Source organism: Silurus aristotelis (genome assembly GCF_946808225.1).
Source record: "Silurus aristotelis genome assembly, chromosome: 3".
NCBI lineage: Eukaryota > Metazoa > Chordata > Actinopteri > Siluriformes > Siluridae > Silurus > Silurus aristotelis.
The window spans coordinates 30,639,603-30,664,704 of NC_139576.1; the positions used below are offsets into that span (position 1 = coordinate 30,639,603).

At 37.7% G+C, this 25,102-nt stretch overlaps 1 long non-coding RNA gene across 1 annotated transcript in view; it reads right to left on the bottom strand.

Annotated features, from left to right (window-relative positions):
• Nucleotides 1-9,905: 9,905 nt before the first annotated feature.
• Nucleotides 9,906-25,102, bottom strand: part of LOC310724104 — a 772,938-nt gene continuing 757,741 nt past the window's right edge. The window contains exon 3 of the long non-coding RNA XR_014532941.1: nucleotides 9,906-10,042. This is a non-coding gene — a long non-coding RNA (uncharacterized lncRNA). The remainder of the gene's footprint in view (nucleotides 10,043-25,102) is intronic.

A 25,102-nucleotide genomic window follows, 5' to 3' on the forward strand; every position in this document is an offset into this window, starting at 1 on the left:
ATGAAGAAAAAAAAAGAATAAGATATTTTCTGTTATTTTTCGCATTGTTTATGTTAAACAATAATTAATAAATAAAAACACAAATAAATAAATACATTCCGGCACGGATGCAAAAAATAAAATTAATAAATAAATAAAACAAATAATAAATAAATAAATAAATAAATAAATAAATAAATAAATAAATAAATAAATAAAAAATAATAAATATTAAATAAATAAATAAAAACACCACCAACCTCATTATAGAACCTTATTGAACGCAGTAACCGACCACGTGACCACTAGGCTACACGGCAGGCCGGGTGATGACGTCACCTAATAGGCCCCTACATACTCTGTACAAGACCAATGATTGGCTGGAACTTTAAACAAACTCTGGATTGATTGGTCAGTTGACAAACATAATAGGCGTGGTCAACAAACAGCACTGCAATCCATTAACTCACTCTTGTGTGTATCTTAGCAACTGTAGTAAACATACCAGCAGCTAATAATCACAAGGCAAAACGTTTATTCATTTTGATCGCGTTTTTATGTTTTTGTATTTTTGCAGTAATAAACTGACAAATGGATTCTGTTCCTCCATGTGGTGACGGCCCCTGGAACACTCCAGTAGAAAGGTGTGTGTGTGTGTGTGTGTGTGTGTGCGCGCATTGAGCACGTGGGTATTATCTTATCCAAACGTTCTCACAGTCTCTCTCTCTCTCTCTCTCTCTCTCTCTCTCTCTCTCTCTCTCTCAGTATACCCAGAGCCCAGACAAACCCTCAAACGGGAGATGCTCCCATCGTTGACTATATTTATATTGATGCCATCACTCATGATTATATGATATTACGTGAGCAGGATACAGGCAGAAGTAAGTTCCTCTTTAAAGCAGATACTGTTACAGAACCACTGTGTAGGAGTGTGTGACTGAGTGTGTGAACGAGTGTGTAAATGAACATGTTAGAGCTCACACAGTAAATAAACCTGTAATCATGTATCATTTCATCATGCTGGAAATCATACTTTTTTGGTTCGTGTTAAATGTTTTTTCTTCCTTTGCAGTTATAGTTGTTTATGCCATTGACAATCAATACGGACGTTAGAGTCCAGACACGTCTCAAGCCGCAGCTTCAAAGCAGATGCTGTTACCGAGCCACACTGTGAACGAGTGTGTTGGATCTCATTCAGCTAATGAACATGCAATCGTGTGCTTCTTGTTCCTGCCGTTAAAGTGTGTGATCTTCTTGTTGTTTTTTTATGATCACCTCCAAACCATCACCACCGCCTAAATATTAAATATCACAAAAAATAATCACTTTAAAATATTAACAAACAAAAATCTAAAACAACAACAACAAAAATAAAAACATAAAAATAAACCCTGTGTCTCTGATTGCATTACTCCCCATTCTACTGCATCCACTGCATGGGGTTTACTGGATGGGTCCTGGAACTTCAGATCCCGGGAGATGCACAGGTTAAGACTCTCTCACACACACAGAGACACACATTAAAAAAAATAGAGGTGGGGGAAAAAAGACACCAGAAAACAAAACAAACTACAGCAAAATATCCAACACAAAAAAAAAACCAAGAAAAAAACAACACACACATACACACACACACTTCATTAAGATTACGGACCATCACACACTCCAGTGCTCATGGTAGTTTTTACTCCTTGGTCTTTTGTATTGTTTTAAGATTCATAAACACACTCTTGATATCACCCAAATGAGGATGGGTTTCCCTTTTGAGTCTGGTTCCTCTCAAGGTTTCTTCCTCATGTAGCTCCCTATTCCCCTCGATTTTGTTTATTGGAATGGGGCCTGGGTTCTCTTAGTTAAAATCTCTCATATTTCTTTACCTCGCAAGGTTAAGAAATAGGACCACATGAGGACCATATGAGTCCACGCGGTCCTTTTCTAAAAAATAGCACACTATAGCGCCACTTACCAGTGAGCTGCATCAAATTTTTTTGTTGATATTCTTTTGTTTTAAATGACAATATTAAAATATCAATGACTAGATATAGATGAATATAATTCATTATTAATAATAACTTTAGATACTCATCTTGAAAGTACTCTGTATTGGATTAAAAAGAAAATGATTGGTATCGCTCATCAATATCAACGACACCAGTTGAAATACTTGACTCTGTGTGCTGTGATGTGAAATCATACACGGGACTGCAGACTGCAGCTCACTGGAAGTATTTAATGTTTCTTCTAATAAACACACAACAAATCAGCAGCCCCTGTGGTGATATTTCACTTATTGTTCTCTATAATATAAATGTGTGGTAGACTTATCACCATGTGCCCTCACATTCATAAAAATACAAACAAAAAGAGTAAAATATTCACACAGATAGATAAAGAAACCTCACACAAAAACTTTAGTGAGAAGAAATAAAAAAATTATTTCGGCTGCTCCCTTTAGGGGGCGCCACAGCGGATCATCCTCCTCCACACTACCCTGTCCTCTATTTCTGCTTCTTTCAATCAAAAATATATCAATAAATAATAAATAAATATAAAAGTAAATTATATAACATTAAATCATTGTATCATAAATTTATGAAAAACCCACCACTACAATGAGATTACAATACAGAAAGGGAAGAGGAGGAGTCAGGACAGGAAGTGACATCAGCTTCTATTAGCAAGGCATTTAAAGGAAGCACCTATTTTGATCAGGTAACTACGTTTATAAACACAGATATGAGTATAAACAAGACAAATTAACAATGTTTGTATGAATTGAAACAGGACATGTAAATTTAACAGGGTAAATTATACACCTGTTACATACATCTATAGGTTTAAAACGAGGAAAAGGTTTGTCACGTGTCATTGTTAAATAGCGGCACGGGCGATGTGGGCGTGGCTAAATGGCGTTGATGTGAAGCGGAATCCAGAGAGGTGCAGTGAAAGTTTATAAGTTAATAATATGTTGATATGTAAATATTTATCGTGTTTTGTCTGTAGGTTTTACTGTCAAACAACTTTTTAAAACAAGTTTTTTTTATACAGTAGTATTATTATATGAAAGCTTTTTAAACAAGATTGAAGCCTATTATAGTTTTGAAGATGTTTGCGGAAGTATATCTTCCCGTGATGCATTGCGGCATTGACCAGATTAAATAAATAAAAAATTCTTAAAGAATTAAACATTAAAACAGACAGTATTGTGATCAAAATGATGCTTTAACACTACATTTTACAATGTAACCCAAACTTAGTGAGTGATTTTTTTTCGACTACCATGATAGGGTCAACTGTACAGATCTCGTTATATAAATACAGTGTATGAAATATTTGAGTTTGGTACATTTGTATAGATCCAAATAAGCTTGCGGCTATGACTTTAATAGTCATTATTTTAATATGTAAATATGTTAAGACGTTGTAGTTAATTTAAGGCAATGCACGTCGATGTTGAGGTCTCCTGGAATGCTGGTGAAATAAAAGTGCCCAGTTGCCACACCAAAATTGTTTTCTGATTTATTCTTTGACAATCAAATACATTTGGATCTTGCAACAAAATTTTTACCAGAGCTGTTATAAAAAATCCAAAGATTCAGATTTTTGCAGAAACTTTGCTGAAGTTTTTATTTAATGAACACAAGCATTGATTAGTTTTGTCTTGTAATACAATAACACCAATAACCATTTAAAACACTAAAGAATATAAATGGAAACCTGGCAAGGTAATGCCATTAAACATTATCACAAATGATCTGTGCTGAATTGGTCCGGTCTGGTTCTGTTCATCATTGATTGGATGAGAACAGTTCAATATTACTGGCTGTGGAAATCAATGGGTGGTGACTCGTTATACTATAAGATTTGTAAGAGGGTACATTTACAGAAGGAGCAGAAGATTGAATAATTATTTCTCCCACTGTAGATATGAAGCTGTAGAAGTTGGAGAGCAGTTCTTACACTTTGTCCAATATCAAGTGTGCCAGATCACAAACATAATTTATTTCTAATTCCTTCACATTTAATTTAAAACTGTTTTATTTTTAGGTGTTTACAGTTGAGACCATGCCCACATCCAGTTAATATTACAGATACAAATGTAAATATTTGGACATTAAATAGATCAAATAAAATAATATTTTGTCATTTCAGAAAAGGGATTTAAACCCACATGTATATTAGGAGACCAGAATCCTCCTTAAACCATGGAGAAGGTCTGAATATTTTTGACTGAAAGGTCTGAAAATATATAAATACTTGTTTTTAATGTGAAATCTTACTTCACTTTATTTAAATGCAGGGTCTGAGGTCAAGTACAGCAGATGCTGAATGGTCCAGATTCCTCAATGAGAGAGTCGCTGCACCTCAACAAGCAGCACAAGACAGAATACTCTGAAGACAGTCTCTGACTGTCTTCTAAATTAAAGAGGGATGAATTAAAAACTGAAAAGGGGCTCATCCTTGCAGAAGTAAGTGTGTGTGTGTGTGTGTGTGTGTGTGTGTGTGTGTGTGTGTGTGTGTGTGTGTGTGTGTGTGTGTGTGTGTGTGTGTGTGTGTGTGTGTGTGTGTGTAAGAGTATCTCAGGCAGTTGCAACAAATCGGACAGCATTATCAGGATGAGATCAGAGAGATGAGACGAGGTGACACACACTTACACACCGCTACAGTACAGTGTCCCATGAACATGCAGGAAATGTTTAATTTAGAGTGAAGACAGTTAGTTTCATTCACTGATTCGTTCACGATGAAAAAAGAAAAACTTGGAAGCCCGAACTTTCTTCTGTCCAGGAAAACACTCACACTTGACCTCTTTACATTTATCTGTACTTGTTTTCAGGTCCAGCCACATGCAGCAGGTACATACATGGACCGTCCTACAGAAGAACACACACACATCCACCATGCAAAGAGAAAAAGGTACACACACCCCTACACGTCCACAGAGTCAGTGTGTGGAATGAAACGTATTGCTGTTCTCTTTACAGATATGGAAACCATCTGAGAAGGATCCAAGCAGAACTGGACTGGGACAAAAAATCAAGCTCTGGCATTTTGGTCCAGATCGGCCCACTACATACGATCACAAACACATCTCATCTTTGCACACCCTTGATTATGTAAATAAACTCCTATTTCATAAAAGCACTAAAGCCATATAATAACAGGTAGAAAAGAGTAAGAATTTACACATTAAAAATGTATTTTTAAAAAAGTGTAATTTATTAATACAATAAAACTCTAATCCACACTGATGAATCCTAAAACTAATTATGACCTCCATCTGATGCAGCAAGCTCACACAGAGCCCAAAAGGGGAGATGATTGAAGATGCGATTGGGTCAGCCCAATTTCTGTAAGGACTATACAATGTGTGTATGCAGTATAAGTGACTTGTACCTAATTGTTTATTTGTGTTGCTTTGAGTGCATGAACTTTATTAATAGTGAAAATCATTAATGAAGAACAAATAAATAAATCCTGCCGTTCATTGCGCCCCACCTGTCATGTCTTTATTCCCCACTAGAGGGCCGAGTCCCACACTTTGAAAACCACGGAGCTAGGCTAACTAGCCGGCTAATTAATCTTGGCTTCAATCTTTTTCATCCTCAGTCTAAATATTGTACATTTAGTGAGCTATAAATAAACTATACGTATCATAATAATGTAAAATAGAATGTATTCTTTTTGGTCAAATTTTAGTCAGATATTCTAAGAAACTAATTAACACAAAAACAGCGCTAGCAAACCCGGCTAGCATGAGGCTAATTATGATGTCTCCGACACTATTAGCCGAAATGTCAGTTTCTGCTCACTGCAACATTTCTGGAAATATTATCTCTCTTTTATTCTTTATTTTTTAGTCAAATTTATCAGCTTTTTCCTGCAAGTCTATGAATTATGTATGTGAACAGACTAATCAACGCAGGGTTTGCTTTCAGTGCTAGCCAATCATCCGAGAGAAGGGGCGGGACTTGTACAGAGTATATAGCGCCATCACGCGGCCCTAGTGGTCACAAGTTCGTTTATGTTAATAACTTCCTGATGTTTTTTTTTCTTCTTTCTTTTGCCTCTGCGGCGAATATATAAATTTATTTGTGTATTTTTTTGTATTTTTTCATTAACGTAAACAAGAGGAAAAGAAGATTGCGTTTTTTTCCTTATAGCGCCAACCAATCATCTGAGAGAAGGGGCGGGACTTGTACAGAGATGTAGTTCTTAAGCTGTGATTAAACTATTCTTTTGTCTGGCCTGTACGTAGCCTAGTGGTTACGTATCTGGTTGCAGTGCTCATTGCGGGACAAAGTCGTGGTTCGAATCCCGTGGTGGCGTCTCATGCTAATGAGATATAAACTACAACTAGGCAGGCTGTTGTTTTGCGATTATATATATATATATTTTTTTTTCCCCACCCAGAATTATTTATATCTTTGTGTATCTTTTTTTAGGTATTAATGTATTTAAAATGTAAACAATGTGAAGAGACCTTTTTTCTGTTAAGTTTAAATATTGAATTTATTTTTTTTTTTTTTCATTTTTTGTAGCTTTCGTCTCTTTTAACCAGACAGGTTACAAAGTATGTATTTTAATAATGTATTAAAGATGTAATATATTTATATAATATGATTTATTTATTTGTGTATATCTTGTTTTCAAATTCTCAGGCTCTGTGCAGAACTGATGTATTTGTTCTTCTCCTTTAGTATGTTTTTGTCTCTCTGAATTCTTGCTCAGTCTTCAGAAATGTCTGAATGTGTGTGAATGTGGATGTTGTTATAGGAAATCCATCAACTTTGCAGTGATGACAGAACCTCGGCTTCATGGAGGCCACATGGCACCACTCTTTAACTGATTATTTCTCTGTAAGTGCAGAACTCTGTGTTTCTTTTCCTCACAATATAAAACCAGACAAAAGCAGAAAAAGTTTAAATAACTGTTTTTTTTTCCTTTCTTAAAATTCAGCTGTTTTTATTTATTCTCATTTCTTTCAGGTTTTTCTTTTCATGTGAATGAAAATAAATCACTTGTCACTGTGTGCTGTAATATTTTTGCTGGAAATTGCAATAAATTAAGTGCTTAAAATGTATGCATTGTTTTCTTAATGTACTTATTTAACTTTAACACTTATATTAATTTCTTTCAGCTTCTCCCATTAGGGGGCGCCACAGCGGATCCTCCACATGTTTTTACACTGGATGCCCTTCCTAACGCAACCCTCCCCATTTATCCGGGCTTGGGACCGGCGCTAAGAGGAGCTGGGGTTGGTTCCCTGACCGGGGATCGAACCCGGGCCACAGCGGTGAGAGCGCCGCATCCTAACCACTAGACCACCAGGGGACCTGGGAGTTAACTTTAACACTTATTTTATCAAAAGTCTCTTTCATTATATGTATAATTAATGCTATATATATATTTTTATTCCACTTAATATTAATAACAGTAATGATAGTAATAATAATGAAGATGATAATGGGTTCAGCAGGTTCACAGAATAATTCACGAGTCACTGTTCTATGAACAATAAAACATTATAATTACTGAAAATGCTACAAAAATGTCACATGATAAAATATAATAATGCAAACACACAAAGATACAAATACTATTTACAAATTATGTACATATTAGTGAGGGGTATTTAACAACAAATATAAACATTTATGATTAAAAATTTCCAAAGTGGGTTTAAAAAAACAACCAAATAATAAACAACAATAGATACAAATATTAAATCCACAAAAACAGAATCATGGATGCAGATGAAGGTCTGGATGCAGATGAAGGTCTGGATGCAGATGAAGGACTGGATGCAGATGAAGGACTGGATGCAGATGAAGGTCTGGCTGAAGGAAATTAACTTTGACTACCAGACTGTAAAGACACATATTGTATATTATGAACTTAAGCATAATAATGATGATGATAATGACATATGAAGATCTTTTTAAATTACAGGAATCTGCATTGGTACATTTACATTAGGTTTGGCTGCTGAATTGTTGCTGAAGGATCCACCAAACCGTGACTTTGTAAACTAAAAAAGAGAGGCGACAGAACAGACTGACATTCATGTAAAATCATACATGTGCTGGAAATGTAAAGATCTGATTTCCCTTTTGAAGAAAACACAAATAATCTTCTATCCAATAAAAGACAATATGATTATAAAAGGCTTTGGGGACGTTCCAGAGATAATTGCGTGTGGAGTAAATACTGAAATATGAAAATAATGAATGAGCAGTGATAATGTAAGTGCAGGCTGTATAATGGTGGGGGTGGAGGTAGGGGGCGCTGCAGCAGTAGGAGTGGAGTAAAGCAGGTGGAACACTTGCAGCAGGTGGAACACTTACGACCTGGTAAAAGAACAATAAAGAGTGTGGAAAACAGGTTTTATTCACCTTTTAGTCTTGGTATTTTTTACAGATCTAAATAAGAAGAAACATTGCAAAATCTAACATTCACACATTAATATGTTTAATCCACAATCATCTCTGTACACTAGTGAGAGTCTGAGGGCAGAAGTCAAGTGAAATGATGATCTATAAATATAACACACTTTAACACACTTGAGCAAAATCCAAAGTCTTTTACAATGATCTCAGTGCTTCCACTATTTGATCACTGGGGGAGACATGGGAATAGATAAAGCAGACATTGTTATATATGATTAGGGATGTAAACTGTAGCAGCGGTGCGCGAGTGGAGGCGGAGCCGGACGGAATGAGCAGTAAGAAACACCTGCAGCTGATGAGACTAATCAGTGCTCTGTTTTAGTCTGGTGACCCCAATAAAGAGGAGAAACACGCGAACCTCCAAGAGAGACACCAAGCAGAGAGACGAGCGGAAGGTAGCTGAACAGAAAATAAACATGGACGGGTGCTGGTGGAAGACGTGTGGGCTGTAAAGTAAACTCCGGTGGATGCAAAGAAAAGGCTGGTCGGTCCACGAGGAAACTCGAGCGCTAAAGAGAGAAAGCACGCCGATCCGCAAGTGAGACTGGCGGACGCCGAAGGAGCGTGTGGCGATTCGGGGGAACTGCCAGCAAACGTGAAGAAGGAAAGGCGTCCCGAACCGCGAGTGTGTGGGTGAACCCTGGTGTGAGAACTAGAAAAAAAAAACGCCAGCATGAAAACAAAGAAAAATAAAGAAGCTCCGCTTGGTGAACTTTTGCCTGTCTGTCTTTCTTTCAGTGCATTTGTTACATAAACATCACTTTAATGAGATTTGGTAAATAAAAATAAATATTGCAACAACTATTTCTGCATCCCACAGCAGAGGACATTTAAAGCACATGAGTTTGGTCACAAATATAGTTGTGCAGGTTCACAGTGATGTGACATGAAAGAGATGATTACCTGAAAGTCTGAAATGAACAATTTAGGAGGGTGGAATCCACAAAGACGTTTCTGTGGTCCACCGAAAAGTTTCGACTGGCCGTGGACCTGCATTGGACATTTCTCACTCTGTACAAATAAAGACCTTTAGGTTATGGGAAATGTGTTTAATTATGTTCTATTATACATTTTTGTCAGCACAAACCTTATGTAACAGATCAAACCATTTCTTCTGATGGGGAGCAGGTGTGTTTCCAGCTTCAGAGAATAACCCCAGTGCTGCCAAACCACCGCAGACGAGACGTCCACTCATCGTCCTCTACCGCCACAGACAAGACGTCCACTGATCGTCCTCTACCGCCACAGACGAGACGTCCAATCATCGTCCTCTACCGCCACAGACGAGATGTCCACTCATCATCCTCTACCACCGCAGATGAAACGTCCACTTGTCGTCCTCCACCGCCACAGACGAGACATCCACTCATCATCCTCTACTGCCGCCCCAGACGAGACGTCCACTCATCATCCTCTACCACCACAGACAAGACGTCCACTCATCATCCTCTACCACCGCAGACGAGACAACCACTCATCATCCTCTACCACCACAGGCGAGACTTCTACTCATCATGCTCTACCGCCGCAGACGAGACGTCCACTCATCGTCCTCTACCGCCGCAAACGAGACGTCCACTCATTGTCCTCTACCGCCGCAGACGAGACAACCACTCATCATCCTCTACCGCCACAGACGAGACGTCCACTCATCGTCCTCTACCGCCACAGACGAGACGTCCACTCATCGTCCTCTACCGCCACAGACGAGACGTCCACTCATCGTCCTCTACCGCCGTAGATCAGACGTCCACTCATCGTCCCCTAAAGCCTAAAGATGACAGCATGTGAGGCAATATACTGCACAGCTCACAAAAAAACTCATTAATGTAAATGTAATGCACGTATGAGAATGTTTTTAAGATACATGAATCTGTTGTTGTTTATGTCGTTAACGCAGCATATGATAAGAGATAGTAGCTTGAAAATGTACAACTACCATGCAACAAAAAACATTAATACACAATATCACACGCAAAAAAGTTCTTTCTAATGATCTGTTCTTTGTGTTAATGCAGTTCATTGTAAAATACAGTAACACATGAAGTGCTGCAATATATTAGTTCATCATGATCACCAAAGATCATAACAACAACCATAACAACACCATAATAGACAATAAAATACAGGAAAATATGCACAAGTCTATTGTGGTTAATGTGGTTTGTTATGTAGTTAATTTTACCTAGTTCAGTTTCCTCAAAGTCTAATTCCAGAGAATATACGTGCTGTGGACTACAGTTGAACGCCTGGAGAATAAAAGATGGACAAACTCGTGCCATTGGCTGAGTGCTTTCATGGAACAGGGCGGAACAGACTACGTGCCGGTGAGTTCAGTCACTAGAGCATGAGACTTCTAATCTCAGGGTCGTGGGTTCGAGCCCCATGTGGGGTGTGGACCCCTTTTGGACCCCGCGCTGAGACGACAAAGTTTTGTGTTCGTTGTTGACGCCTCCGAATCTGTTCAGTTTTGGTTAATCCGCTGGTAATCACTAAATCTCGGCCGTGTGTGTGGTCACGTGACAGCACATGCTAAAAATCCATTTGTTTGTCAAACAGGGTGACAAGCCCTCAGTCAAAATATCAAAATAACCCTTTTGAAATTCACTTCCAACACCTTCATCACACGGCCATCGCAGCAGCAGATCTCTGCCCAATTTAAGCCCTGAACAGAACTACAATAATTAACTCAGCAGAAGAAGCAACAGCAACTGAACTATTGACACTCTGGAGTTGACACATGGTAAGAAGTCTTTAATGCTGCACACAGAAACCTTGTTAGATTTTAAAACCAACACCTTCACCACTTGGGCATTATATTAAGTCTCATTAAAAAGTCATCATGTTAGATTTTTTGCCTCATCTGAATACTGCACTTCCTAAATATTCTAAATTAATGCTCCAAATGTCCTACATAACGTAAATAAACACATTCACCTTATCAGTTTATTAGTTTTCAGCAGTTCTTAAAACTAGGCAATGACACTGACTTCAAAGAAAAGAGATTGTGCTGCTGTTATCAAATTAATTCTGGAATCATTCTGAATTGTATTTTGTGAAAAACACACTGAAACAGAGATTCAAAGCTGTGCATGTAATGAATATTATTTGTTTTTCAACTTGCTGAGTAGTTTAAACCCAGTAATTTTACACTTCTTCTTCTTCATCTTTTTCTTTTTCTGTGTCTTTAATCTATGAGTCTGTCATGGGGAAGAAATAGAGGACACATTGCCACCTAATGGACACTTGTGTAATTAACCTATTTATAAAAAATGTTATTCTGTAGTAAATCTGTCTGAAATGTCCAACAGCTCAGAGTTCTGCAACAAGTTGTTCTATAGACACCGTATATAGTTCTTGTTGTCATGTCTGTATTATGTAAGACTTGGTGGCAGCAACGTCCAAGAAGTTTAAAAAGATCTTTCTGAACCTTTTCGATCTTTTAGAAAGCACAAGATGAATCATGTTTCCTAAAGAGGTAATGTAAGTTCTAATGGACTTCCTCCTCTTGTACACTGTTCACTTCACACAGTAAAGACTTAAAAATAAATCACTATCACACATTGATGAAACGCTGTGAGCAGGATTTGAACCTGCGTGGGGAAACCCCATTGGATTTCAAGTCCAACGCCTTAACCACTCGCCAGCAGTGATGAAGTTTGTTGCAATGTCTTGACTTGTCTACAATTTCACCTAAAAAGAAACATTTAGAATTGAAAGTGTCTTTGACAGACTTTGGCACTTTTCTCACCATTAAACACAAGACAGTTTGAGTTCCATTGAGTTTTCCTGCTGAGCACAGCACAATTCTTTAAGCACAAAAGAAGTGCAGATAATCCAGTTTCCAACATAATTGCTATACAGGGTTTACTTCCTCTTGAACTCCATCGTACCCTTAGCAATAAGTGTGTTTATACGACACATTTACTGAGAGCTAAAACCACATTAGATTTCGAGTCTAATGCCTTTACCTCTCGGGCCATCACAGCAGCAGATATTGTCTTTTATATTTTATATATCGTTTTTCAACAGGAAAGTATCTACACGTGTCAGCACGTTAAAAACCTCACTTTTGCAGAACAGGACGGCGAGCTCTCAGTCAGAAAATCAGACGTCAAACATCATTTTTGCAAACACCTTCCGAACTGCACTGACTCGAGGAACAAACCCTCAAAGCATTTTTCCCAGATGCACCACCTGCCAGCAACAATCACTCAGTCCTCCGCTTATGTTCAGTGGAGATGATCATGAAGCTCAGCAGCACTTTAGAGTCTAACTAAAGCCACCGCAGGTCTGGATGGGTTTGAACTACTGACATTATGGATAACAGGCCATTGCAGTAATCGATTGTGGCACAGAGACCTCTCTTTGGAGTCTCCTTTAGTGGTTTGGATAAACCACATTCTGCACTGGTTGTTCCTAAACTGCCAGTCAGTAGCCGGCGTGTGTTTTGCATGAAGTCCATGTGACATGGAGAATTAAATGATGTGCTCGGTGTAGAGCGTGAGATTCTTAATCTCAGCGTATTTAATTCCTTCCCCACATTAGGCAATAAAAAGCTTTTGCACTGGCGCACTGAGATGGCAAAGGTTTCTATTCATCTTGGTGACACCTTTCTGACGAGCACCGCCGAATCTGGTCGTCCTTATTAACCCGCTGAAATCGCTACTGTGTGTGTCTGGTTGTCTCAGTCGGTAGAGCATGAGATTCTTAATCTCAGAGTCGTGGGTTTGTGCCCCACGTTGGGTGAGGACAGCTATTGCAGTGACATGCTTAGATAATAAAGCTTTCTGTTCATTGTAGTGACACCACCAAATCTGCTACACACAAAACGGGACTGGAAATGTGTGTATGAGTGGACTCTGGGTGTGGTGGTTCCTCTCAGTTTCACGCTCCTTATGAGATTAAAGTGTTGATGGAGCTGTAACACAACAGAGACACTGCTCTTACACACTGCTGTTAGTCTTTATGCCGACACCAGCAAAATTACCCCCTGATGCTGACTGGAATCCCCTTATATGACCAAACACACGCTTTATATTAATAGATTACACTTTATAGCTGTTAAAAAGTTTGCCGTCAAGATTCTCTTTCGCCGAATCCGCCGCCTCTTGAGATTTAAATTGGACGCATTCATACCCTTTTGTCTCCATCTCGTAATCCGACAACCTTCAGGAGAGACGTCATGTCAACACACAATTCATATTAAACAAATCAAGTCAAGTCAAATTTATTTCTATAACGCTTTTTACAACAGACATTGTCTCAAAGAAGCTTTACAGAAATTAACAGTCAAGGTAAACTGTGTGTATTTATGTGACTGTGGCAAGGAAAAACTCCCTTAGATATTATGAGGAAAAAACCTTGAGAGGAGCCAGACTCAAAAGGGGAACACATCCTCAATTGGGTGACATCAAGAGTTTGATCATAAATCTTTCAACAATACAGAACACTGGAGAGTGAGAACTAAAATGAGTACTGGAGTATAAGATTATAAGTAATGTTCTTTCTACAGTCTTTATGGTTTTAAAACTAGGAGCTACTGAGCTCAACATTTGTGATCATAACAGATCCAGCACCAGATAGGCATTCAGAAAAAAATATAAGACAGACAGACAGACTAACATTTTAAAGGTACCAGACTTAAGGTTCAATACCTTACCAGAAAAAACTGTAAATACAGACAAGCAGGCAGATGGATATATAAATTAGATAGAGCAATAGATCGATATAAAAAATGAGCAGGCATATATAAATATATGCATTCAGACAGAAAAACAGATACAACTGATATAGATAGATAAGGAACACACAAATAAAAGGATAATTAAAATAAACAAGTAGACAGAAACTTGTAAAAATAGTTTTATAGTTTTATATGAGGGGATAAGAAACACAGGCTTGTATGTCAGGATGGCCAAACGGTCTAAGGCGCCAGACTCAAGGTTCTGTACCTTCCAGGAAACTGAGTGTTCTGGTCTCCACATGGAGGCGTGGGTTCAAATCCCACTTCTGACAGTGATTTTATTTTTATTAGGAATCAAAACAATAATGTAATAATTATTCCCCTTTGTATTTCGAACACAGACATAAAGAATAAACAAGTACATGGTTACCTAATAGTGGGAACGACAGGCAGAAAAACATGGCAGCATCAGTCGAGGATCTGGTAAAAAATTTTAACTGAGTTTCGGGAGACAAAAAGGTATCACTAAAGGATCAAATAAACAAGTCCTTTATCAATCTTTATCTTTATCAGATAACAGACAAGTATATATACACACTGGATAAAACCCGAGCTTAAACTGTTCCTGGTTGGGTAAGAAAACATAGTAACCAGGGATGTGTGAACCCAGACAAACACTTTCTGTGTACCTTACATACTCACATCATAAAGATCCTATAGACACTGAACAGACAACATAGGAATGTGTTTAGAGAACCAGTGTGAGGCCCATCTTAATACTAACAGAAATGAAAAAATATAAAAAATTTAGGAGGTTGGCCGAACACTCGAGCGCCTTGCAACCCTTGTCAGACTGTCCAAAGAACTTCAGCAACTAGCTCAAGAATGGGACCCCCATATTCTTCATTTTTTGCAGTTCTCAAATGCAATCGAGGGTAACATGTCTGCTCATAAAAAACCTTTTTACCCAGAAGAAAAAGCAGCACCAGCAACTCCCCATAACTGTGTTCATCCCTCGGAAGAAGACACCAGACACTACGCCTTTAGCGACAACAGAAGTTATGGACGAGGGTGAAGATACTGCACCACCTGATAAGGAGCTGTAATGCTCTTCTTGGGTATGCAGTACATTCATTTCATCACCTTCATCATCATTAGTACTGCACACTTAATTCATCATCATCTTCATCATTCAGGTTGTACCTTCACTGGTGAGTACCCATATAGAGTTTTTATGTTAAAATGGTAAATTAAGTAGGTTTAAGAATATTAAATGTTTAAAAGCAGAGAAAAGGTTCATAAGAGTGTCGATGTGGTTTATAAATTCTGTATACAGTACTGTATACATATTAGGTTGCCACTTCACGTTCTTTCGCCTATCGGGGGGTCTGGAACATAACCTCCACGATAGGCAAGGGATTACTTTATATCCAAATCTTTTATTTACTAGACAGGACCTTTGGCTGATCCTGAACACTTGGCTGTTGCAAACAAGAACAGAGCAAACACCGTACTAAGACGTCTCTGTAGCAGCAGTTTTCAGGCTACTTGGTATGTTTACTGTAAATCTGGATTTTGAGCATCTTCTCACATTATTTGTGGATTGTTCAGTTTTTTACTCATGTTCTTTGTCCATCTGAAACAGGACGACTTGGCTAACAAGGGCTTAAGGAGAAACTCCCAATGTCAGTCCAAAATCTGACAAAAAAGCATAGTTGTGTTTGGAACAGAAAAACTCAGGAAAGATATCATTAAATCTTTATTCTCTGATGTTTAGTTCTTTATCAACAGGAAAGTGCTTCAGCAAGTCCTAATTTTATGATGGATTTTGTGTGCACATTTGCCGTGGGAGCTGCAGCTTGCAGTGGTTTATGCCACTCATGATCTGGCAGCCAGCAACCCCAAAGTCGCTGTAAAGATTTTGGAATCATGGTGGCAAGACATCACAAAGCTCATTCCTCCAGCCGTCACCAAGCCTCAGACTCTCTTTATGAATAATTTAATAGATTACTTTTATAGTGATTTACATCTAAAACTTTTGTTCATAAAGAAATAAAATACATTTTAGATCCCTACAGTCTTATCTGCTGTCTATTATAGTTTATGTTTATGTGGAAAAAGCCTGTATGCTATAGACTCCATGATGGAGACATCAGACAGTTTGGATCAGGACCAGCAAAACCCATCACAGTGAGCACTGGGACCTCAGGGCCGTATCCTCAGTCACCAGCTGTTTACACTGTGATTCATGTTTGTGCTTCAATGCACAGCTCGAATCATCAAGTTTACCAGTCACATGACTATGGTGGGTCTCATCATCAAGAACAACGAGACGGCTTTCAGACAGGAAATGCAGTGGATAATGGACTGGTGCAGACTCAACAATCTTGTGTTCACCTGTGGAGAAACTCACCTGGTCTCTCAAATCCTCCAGCATTGTGGATGATCAAACACACACCCTTCATACACACTTTTACCCTCTGTGGTGTCTGAGAGCCAGGAAATGATACACCAGTGGAAGTTTGAAAAGTCACAACGTAACAAGAAAAATGTTGATGTGCTGAAAACGGTGCACAATGAAATAAAGAAGGCAAACTGAAATCCAGTCAGAGTTTCTCACAAACTGTTCCTGCAGAATGCAGACCAGGCAGCCGTCTAACATGAGCTGTTTTTCAGAACTTTCTATTGAAATATTTAAAGTTTCTCAAAGTCTGTTACACCAAACCATAAACAATCAGACAGTGCCATGTTAAGCCTTCAGGCTGGATGCTGGTTTGTGATGGTTGGATGCTGGTTTTGATGGTTGGATGCTGGTTTGTGATGGTTGGATGCTGGTTTGTGAATGGAAGGAGCAGGAAAAGCATAAGAAGGAAAAAATGCATAAGCGCACATGGAAACTCGGGAATATTTTATGAGGTTAATATTGAAGCTTCTGCTAGAGATGATGAATACGGCGGTGCAGCTGTGGCTACAGTGAAAAGAGACTTGTTGAATTGTGTTCACTGGGTTTCCTGCTTTAGTTACCGGCATTCATTCACACTGTATGAAAATGTCTGTGATGCAGCGCTCTGTTATACTGCATATCTGTATAATCCTATAGCTGTGGCATCATAATGATGTTATTAAAAGGGGGATTGGGACTGAAGACCTGCCACTGTATAAACTATTAGAGACAACGAATAACGCTGTGCAGATCTACTGTGTATTTTATTTCTTTATGTACAAAAATATACAATGTTATGACTATAATATATAAAAAATAGATTATATATATTATTTTATATATAATATAATATAATATAATATAATATATAATATAAAACATGAAAAGGAAAAGCTCTTAAACACATGCAAAGTTTATTAAATACAACATGCTCTAAAATTAAAACACCCCCAAATACACAGGACCAAAAACAGAGTGTTATTAAAAAAGGGGCTTCTCTCCATTAAATTGATGCTTTTTCTACAACAACTCATAAAGTGCCAGGAAAATTCCTTTGGGGTTTTTAGTCACTTACTTTACAAAAACATGCTGTATGTTACCACTGAAATGCTGCAGTAGTTCTTCATTGTGAATTTGGACTTTTTAAATGAAGATCAAAGCTTGGAGTAGAAGAAATTAATAACACTAATAATAATAATAATAATAATAATAATAATAATAATAATAATAATAATAATAATAATAATAATATAAGAAGAACTGCATTAGATATAGAAAAAGTTGAATTGTTACACACAGTTCACATTGACAATTGTCAGTCTCACACTGCCCTCTAGTGGCACTGTCAGTGCTTGATTTTTGCTTAATTCTGTGTAAAATCTATTAATCATCTGTTTGTTTTATAATATTTTTATGATCTCTCTCTCTCTCTCTCTCTCTCTCTCTCTCTCTCTCTCTCTCTTTTTCTCTCAGACCAGAGTACAGATGTGTGATATTAAGGAGATGTGTGAGGATGTTTTCAGTGTGTCTGGTTACAAACTACTGATGTTTTTGGGAGTGTGGATGAGAGAGCTGGTCTCATAGAAAATGATTATTAAGTTACTGAATATAATTTGCATTGTTTAGTGGCTGTTTCTCTGATGTAGTGACTGGCAGAGTAATGAAAATACTCCAGCATGTACAGTAATTGGGTGACAGTAGGTAGCGCAATAATGACCTTGTTTATTCATGACATAAGAATTAATGATGTCAACATTAATAAAAAAACACAAAGGTGAAGGAGAGAGATCTCAAAGTGAGCTACCTAGTAGCTGAACTCGTAGCCTAATCAAAAAAAGACATTAATGCTACCTGCCTGCAAAGCTGCTGTCAACAAGATGCTCGGCCCTGACGCAGTTAAAGAAATAGCTAAAGTTCCTCTCAGATTACACAATTACCAGACGTATTGATGAAACTAAAAACAGAGAGACACTGAGAGCTGCTGAGCAAAAGCTTTGTGTCTTTCCTCAATTCCTGCAGGAAATCATCGTTGTGTTCATCTTAACAGCCCCAGATTTCACACTGAGTGACTATAAACTAACTGAGAGACTGAATTAAGAAAGAAAGGAGACTAGTGGTAAATCTTTTCTATAGTTGTGAGGTGACTGATACACAAAGCCATGGAGCAGTTGGACACTGAGGAGACAATCAGATGAATAAAAGTAGAAAATGTGATTAAAAACCTAAAGTTTATTGTAAGATTTGAGTCATAATTGTTCAGATGCACAGTGTAGCAGCAATGACACAAAATTCACTTCACTACAAGAGCAAAAAGTATTTAAAAAATAAAGAAAAACAGATTAAATAAAAAAAAAAAAAAGAAAACAATCCAATGTTATTTAAACTTTACAGGCAAAAAATGAAGAAAAAAAAAATTATTAATTCTGGCACGGATGCAAAAAATAAAATAAATAAATAATAAATAATAAAATAATAAAATAATAAATAAATAAATAAAAACACCACCAACCTCATTATAGGACCTTATTGAACGCAGTAACCGACCACGTGACCACTAGGCTACGCGGCAGGCCGGGTGATGACGTCACTCAATAGGCCGCTACATACTCTGTACAAGTCCAATGATTGGCTGGAACTTTAAACAAACTCTGCATTGATTGGTCAGTTGACAGACATAATAGTCGTGGTCAACAAACAGCACTGCGATCCATCTCTCTCTCCTTCACCTTTGTGTTTTTTTTATTAATGTTGACATCATTAATTCTTATGTCATGAATAAACAAGGTCATTATTGCGCCACCTACTGTTACCCAATTACTGTACATGGTGGAGTATTTTCATTACTCTGCCAGTTACTAAATCAGAGAAACAGCCACTAAACAATGCAAATTATTTTCAGTAACAGGATTATGCAGATCAGTGTACTCTGTACAGCATTGTTGTGAAATCTGTCCTTTTCACTTGTTCACATTATGCAATACACTGATTTACTTTTATGTGACACCTTTTCTTTCACAAAAGCTGTAAATAAGAGAGTGTCATGGTTCATCAATGATCCATCTTCTAATTAAATTATCAAGATAAAATGCCACTATAGAAACGGAAAAATAAGGAATCTGAGGATACTAGCAGATAAGACATTGCATTCTTTTCCCTTTGCACTTTATTTACACACAGATTTAGCCACACAGCTGCACACTTTTGTGCCATTCCTGGAACGAGATTCTGTTCAAATGAGAGACCATGCTTAGCTATCATGATAACGAAACAAGTGTTCAAGCCAGTGATGTCAAATGAAAGCTAGACTGGTGTGTCACAGCAAGGTTTTAACTATTTTTGTCCAAAGACTTGCTCAAGCATTTGGATGAGTCTTCGATATTCAGTGAAATTTTGACAGAATATTTCAGTATCAAACAAGCAACAGAAGACTTGAACACGCAAATGTAGAAGAAGTATTTTGTTTGCGGTTTAATTATCTACGGGGTTGACTTAAAATAGTTCTGCTGCAGTGTTAAAGAGCTGTGTTCTGGCAGAACAATCTGTGGGAAATTTGTAAGAAACGAAGATTATAAACGTAGTAGGCAAGATTTTAACATGGTGCAGGAAAACCCCAACGGATTTCAAATCCGTCACCTTACCCACTTAGCCATGACTACGCAAGGTTCTGCCTTAAGGCCACTGTGGCTTGCGTGCATCAAAGGGAGACTAATGGCAATCTTTCTGTTTGGCTCTCACACACCACAGATGTAGACTAGTTTACAAAGTTAACAATAAGCAGTCAGAAGGCAACAAGAGTTTGGGGTTAACATGGATGAGACAGAGGGAGTCAGTGATGTAAACATGATTGAGAACAGAGACATTCCTGATCATCATCATCTTTTTTCTGCTTGTGTTCTATATGGTTGTTGTTCAGCATTCATTGGGTAACAACATTTGTAATTAGTTTTTTTGTAAAAAATAAAATTCCTGTTTTTATTAACGTGTGATCAATGTAGCGCATTTCTGTTTGATCATTTTTAATTAAAATATAAATAAATAAATATATATATAAAAGGGGCGAAATTAATCCTCCAGTGCAACACACATTTATTCACAATGTCTTTTCTTTGCTCAGCTATAAAAATAAATAAATAAACTTTACCGAAAAATAATATTTAATCAGTAGACATTTGTTTTACTGATGCGGAAAAACATATAGGGGGCGCTTTCTTACGTCTCTGTCATCTCTCTTCACATTTAGAACAGCGCGATTAAATATTTCAATCGATTGACAGCCCTAATAATAATATAATGTGAGGTCCAGTTACCAGTGTGACACTAAAACAAGTAAAAAGTAGCATTTTACTACTAATTAAGTACATGTCAGAGCCCAAACTTCTTCACTTTAACTTGAGTAAAAAATTATAGTCAGAACTTCAACTTTTACCAGAGTCTTTCAAAACATGAATATCTGTACTTCTACTTAAGTGAAGGATGTGTGTACTTTTGCCGCCTCTGCAAGCAGGCAGATGGGTAGATAAATTAGATAGATATAGATTAAAAGATTGATAGAAAAGATGAGCAGGCATACAGGGATGGATGGATGGATGGATGGATGGATGGATGGATGGATAGATAGATAGATAGATAGATAGATAGATAGATAGATAGATAGATAGATAGATAGATAGATAGATAGATAGATAGATAGATAGATAGATAGATAGAGAGAGAGATAGAGAGATAGATAGATAGATAGATAGATAGATAGATAGATAGATAGATAGATAGACAGACAGACAGACAGACAGACAGACAGACAGACAGACAGCATGGTAGTTAGGAAAGACAAGCAGTTGGATAGGCATTCAGAAAACAATTTAAGCCTGACAGGCAGATAGATAGACAAAAAAGCGGACAAATAGATGGCCTGGTGGATAGACAGATAGACAAACAAACAGAGTAATATTCAAAAGGTACCAAACTCAAAGTTCGATACATTTCAGGAAACTGAGTGTTCTGGTCTCCACATGGAGGCATGGGTTTAAATCCCACTTCTGACAGTAACTTTATTTTTATTAGAAACCAAAACAAAAATATGAAAATAATTCTCCTTTGTCTTTCAAACACAGACATACAGAACAAAGATGGTTACCTAATAGTGGGAAAGACAGACAGAAACAAACTGTTAATACAGACAAGCAGGCAGATGGATATATAAATTAGACAGATCAATAGATTGATAGGAAAGATGAACAGGCATATATATGCATTCAGACAGAAAACCAGATAAGAGTGACGTAGATAGATAAGAAACACACAAATAGAAGGATAGATAAGACAAACAAGTAGACAGAAACTTGTAAAAATTGTTTTATCAGCCACTGAGGGGATAAGAAACAAAGACTTGTATGTCAGGATGGCCGAGCGGTCTAAGGCGCCAGACTCAAGGTTCTGTACCTTCCAGGAAACTGAGTGTTCTGGTCTCCACATGGAGGCGTGGGTTCAAATCCCACTTCTGACAGTGACTTTATTTTCATTAGAAATCAAAACAACAATAAATTAATTGTTCTCCTTTGTCTTTCAAACACAGACATACAGAATAAACAAGTAGATGGTTACCTAATAGTGGGAAAAACAGCCAGAAAAAAACTGTTAATACAGACTAGCAGGAAGATGGATATATAAATTAGACAGATCGATAGGAAAAACCCAGCCAATAGGGTTGCACAAGCCAGTGCACTCTTAGTGCCGGTCCCAATTACTATTACTGGTAAAGGGAGAGAGGTAGCTGATATGATGGATGTACCTTTGAGAAAGGTACATATGTTGTGTGTTCAGGAGACCAAGTGGAAAGGGAGTAAGGCTCGTTAGTAAAAACAGGTATGTAGTTCCTTTTTATTGATGTGTTCTGCCTACACAAATTCATTCCATTGAAGATGCATCTAAAATCGCTGCTTGATGTTAAGACCTAATATGTATGTCTTTTTACCTTTTTTTTATTTTTTTATCTATTTTTAAACATAAAACACAAACAATATTAATAATTATATTTTTGCTGAGATTACCCGACAATTTGAGAAATTTCATTGTGTTTTTGTGATCGTTCTAAAAAAAAATAATAATAATATCAGAGTAACACTGACCTTAAAACAAGTGAATGCTTTCTTCAAATGCACTGTATAGTGTCTTATCTGTATCCATCAATGTTCCCTGACCAGCCTTGAACGATACACTGATTGATTGATTGTTCTTCCTTGGGAAGTGTTCACCTGTTTGGTGACAGGGGGCGCTGCAGCGCTGCTCAGAAAATACAGAGACTCTGTACAGTACTACATTTTCTATATACTTTGTAACATAAAGACGCAGTCTTGCACTTCAACGACGAAACGACGTCATCGCACAATGATGTCACGGTGTTACTTAGCAACTTTTAGAAGGATATCAATTTATAATCCATAACAGTTTTAAAATAATAATACATTTTAATTTCCCTTTGACTGATCATCTCAGTTCATCTCCTCCAAGTCCTTTAGCGAGTCAAACCTGTTTTCAGTCTTTATCATGTCTTTTTTAAGGACTTTCTTTCTGGCAACCTCTACATTAGATATTGCCTTTACTGACCTCATTCTTTTCGTTGGTTTTACTTGTTTGTCCTCCTTTTTTCTTTTCCCTTTTCATCTTTTATTCCTGTTGCTTGTTCCTTACATGCTGGAGGGTCGGATTCTATTGTGTTCAGGTCATTTTGCAGGCTGTACGTCAACTCCATTTGAGTCCATGATTCTCCGTCCTGTTGCATGTCCACCGATGTCTCTTCTCTTGGTCCTTCTTCTCCACCAAAGCATTTTGCAAACTTTCAGTTAGTCCTATTTGGGTCTAGATTCCCCATCCTGCTGTAAGTGATCCTCCTGGTTGTTGTGCTTCTTTCCTTATTGTTCCACGCCCTTGTCCATTTTGTTTCTCCCTCTTGTGTTGTTATTTACTCTTCTCGCCACTCATTGTCTCGGTTATGCAACTGCGCATCCACCTGCTGTTCATCCTCCGCCTTTTCATTCCCCATCCAACACTCACACTACTTTTACGTGACATTGTAGTGCTGTTCTGTTGTAGCCCCTTTCCTTCGGTTTTTGAGAAAACAGAAGAAATACTTTTAGGATTTTATGTGTTGAGAATAGTTGGGGTTTAATGCCATTCTCTTTCCAAATATCAATAAGTGCACAGCTTTCTTCACAAGACCACACCACTCCGCGACCTGCCATGTAAAAAAATTTTTGTGTTTCAGCAGTGACGGAACACGGCTGCAGGTATGGCAAGCCTCCAGGGACATTTGGTGAAACGAAATGCAAAGCGGACCGGGACCTCATTGCTTTCAAATGTCACAAACAAATAGAACCACAAACAGACCCACAAACGAACCGTACTCAGACCACCTCCGGAGGTGGTCTGAGTACGGTTCGCTTCTGGGTCCTTTTAAGGTGTCTAAAATCACTTGGTTTGTTCACATATACACACTGAACCGCTCCGAGAGCGTTTGGAGGGCTCAAACGAACTAGGTGTAAAAACACCCTAACAAACAATAGGCACAACTGTCTTTAGTTATAGGAGCAATGGATCTTGATTGTTTGCTCTTGGACCCATGCATGTTGTATTTGTTTTATATAAGAGGTTTTTAAATCTTTTGTAGAACAATTGCTGTACAACTGGACTGTGCACTTTGGTTGTAGGAGAAACCCCTTGTAATCAAGAAGTCTGTTATTAGGAACCACTGCTCTGAGAATGTATGACAGTTAAGGCCCTGTTGGCTGTGGTTTTTCTTCAGTGTAAGAAGATTTTTTACTTGATTTAGACCAACTGCTGTACCAATGTACTGTCCAATCTGACTTTAAGGTATATCCATGTTATTACAAACCTCAGAATCTGAGATTACTAGGGAGTTGTACCACCACAAACAGTTTGCTCATTGACAAAAAGGCCTATAATGTTTTGTGTTGAAATCACAGCGCAGTCGTACCCAATTTAGCTGATTTTCATTGCAGTTTGTATGGCCATGGTACCACGCTTTCAGCAATAACAAAGGGGAGCTGCAACTAACCAACATTAAGCACCACTGTCCTAAGATGTCTGAGCAGCTGATCTAGATCGTTTGCTCTTGGACCCAAGAAATGTTGTATTGGTTTCATGTAAGAGATTTTTTTTATTATGAGAGCTCATTCATCTCTGGTTACTAGTGTATGTCTTCTTACCCCCTACAAGTTTTAGGTCAGTTTTTTCTAGTATGTATATATATTTGTCTGTTATCTGCATTAAACTAAAGAAGCACGTTTGCACCATTCTGTGTGCTGTGTGATTCTTCCCTGATCAGAAAAGGCATCATAGATCGCATGGGAAACCTCTCCAAGAATGAAATTTTTGTTCGGCATGATAAAATGCCGAACTTTTGGTGTCAAAAGTGAGATACTTTCCAGCAATATCTGAAGGAAAATCACGCATCAAGATTTTTTTACAAAAAGAAGTTTTACAATACTTCCTTGCGTTTGGGGATTGTCCCATTTGCCAGCCAAAAGG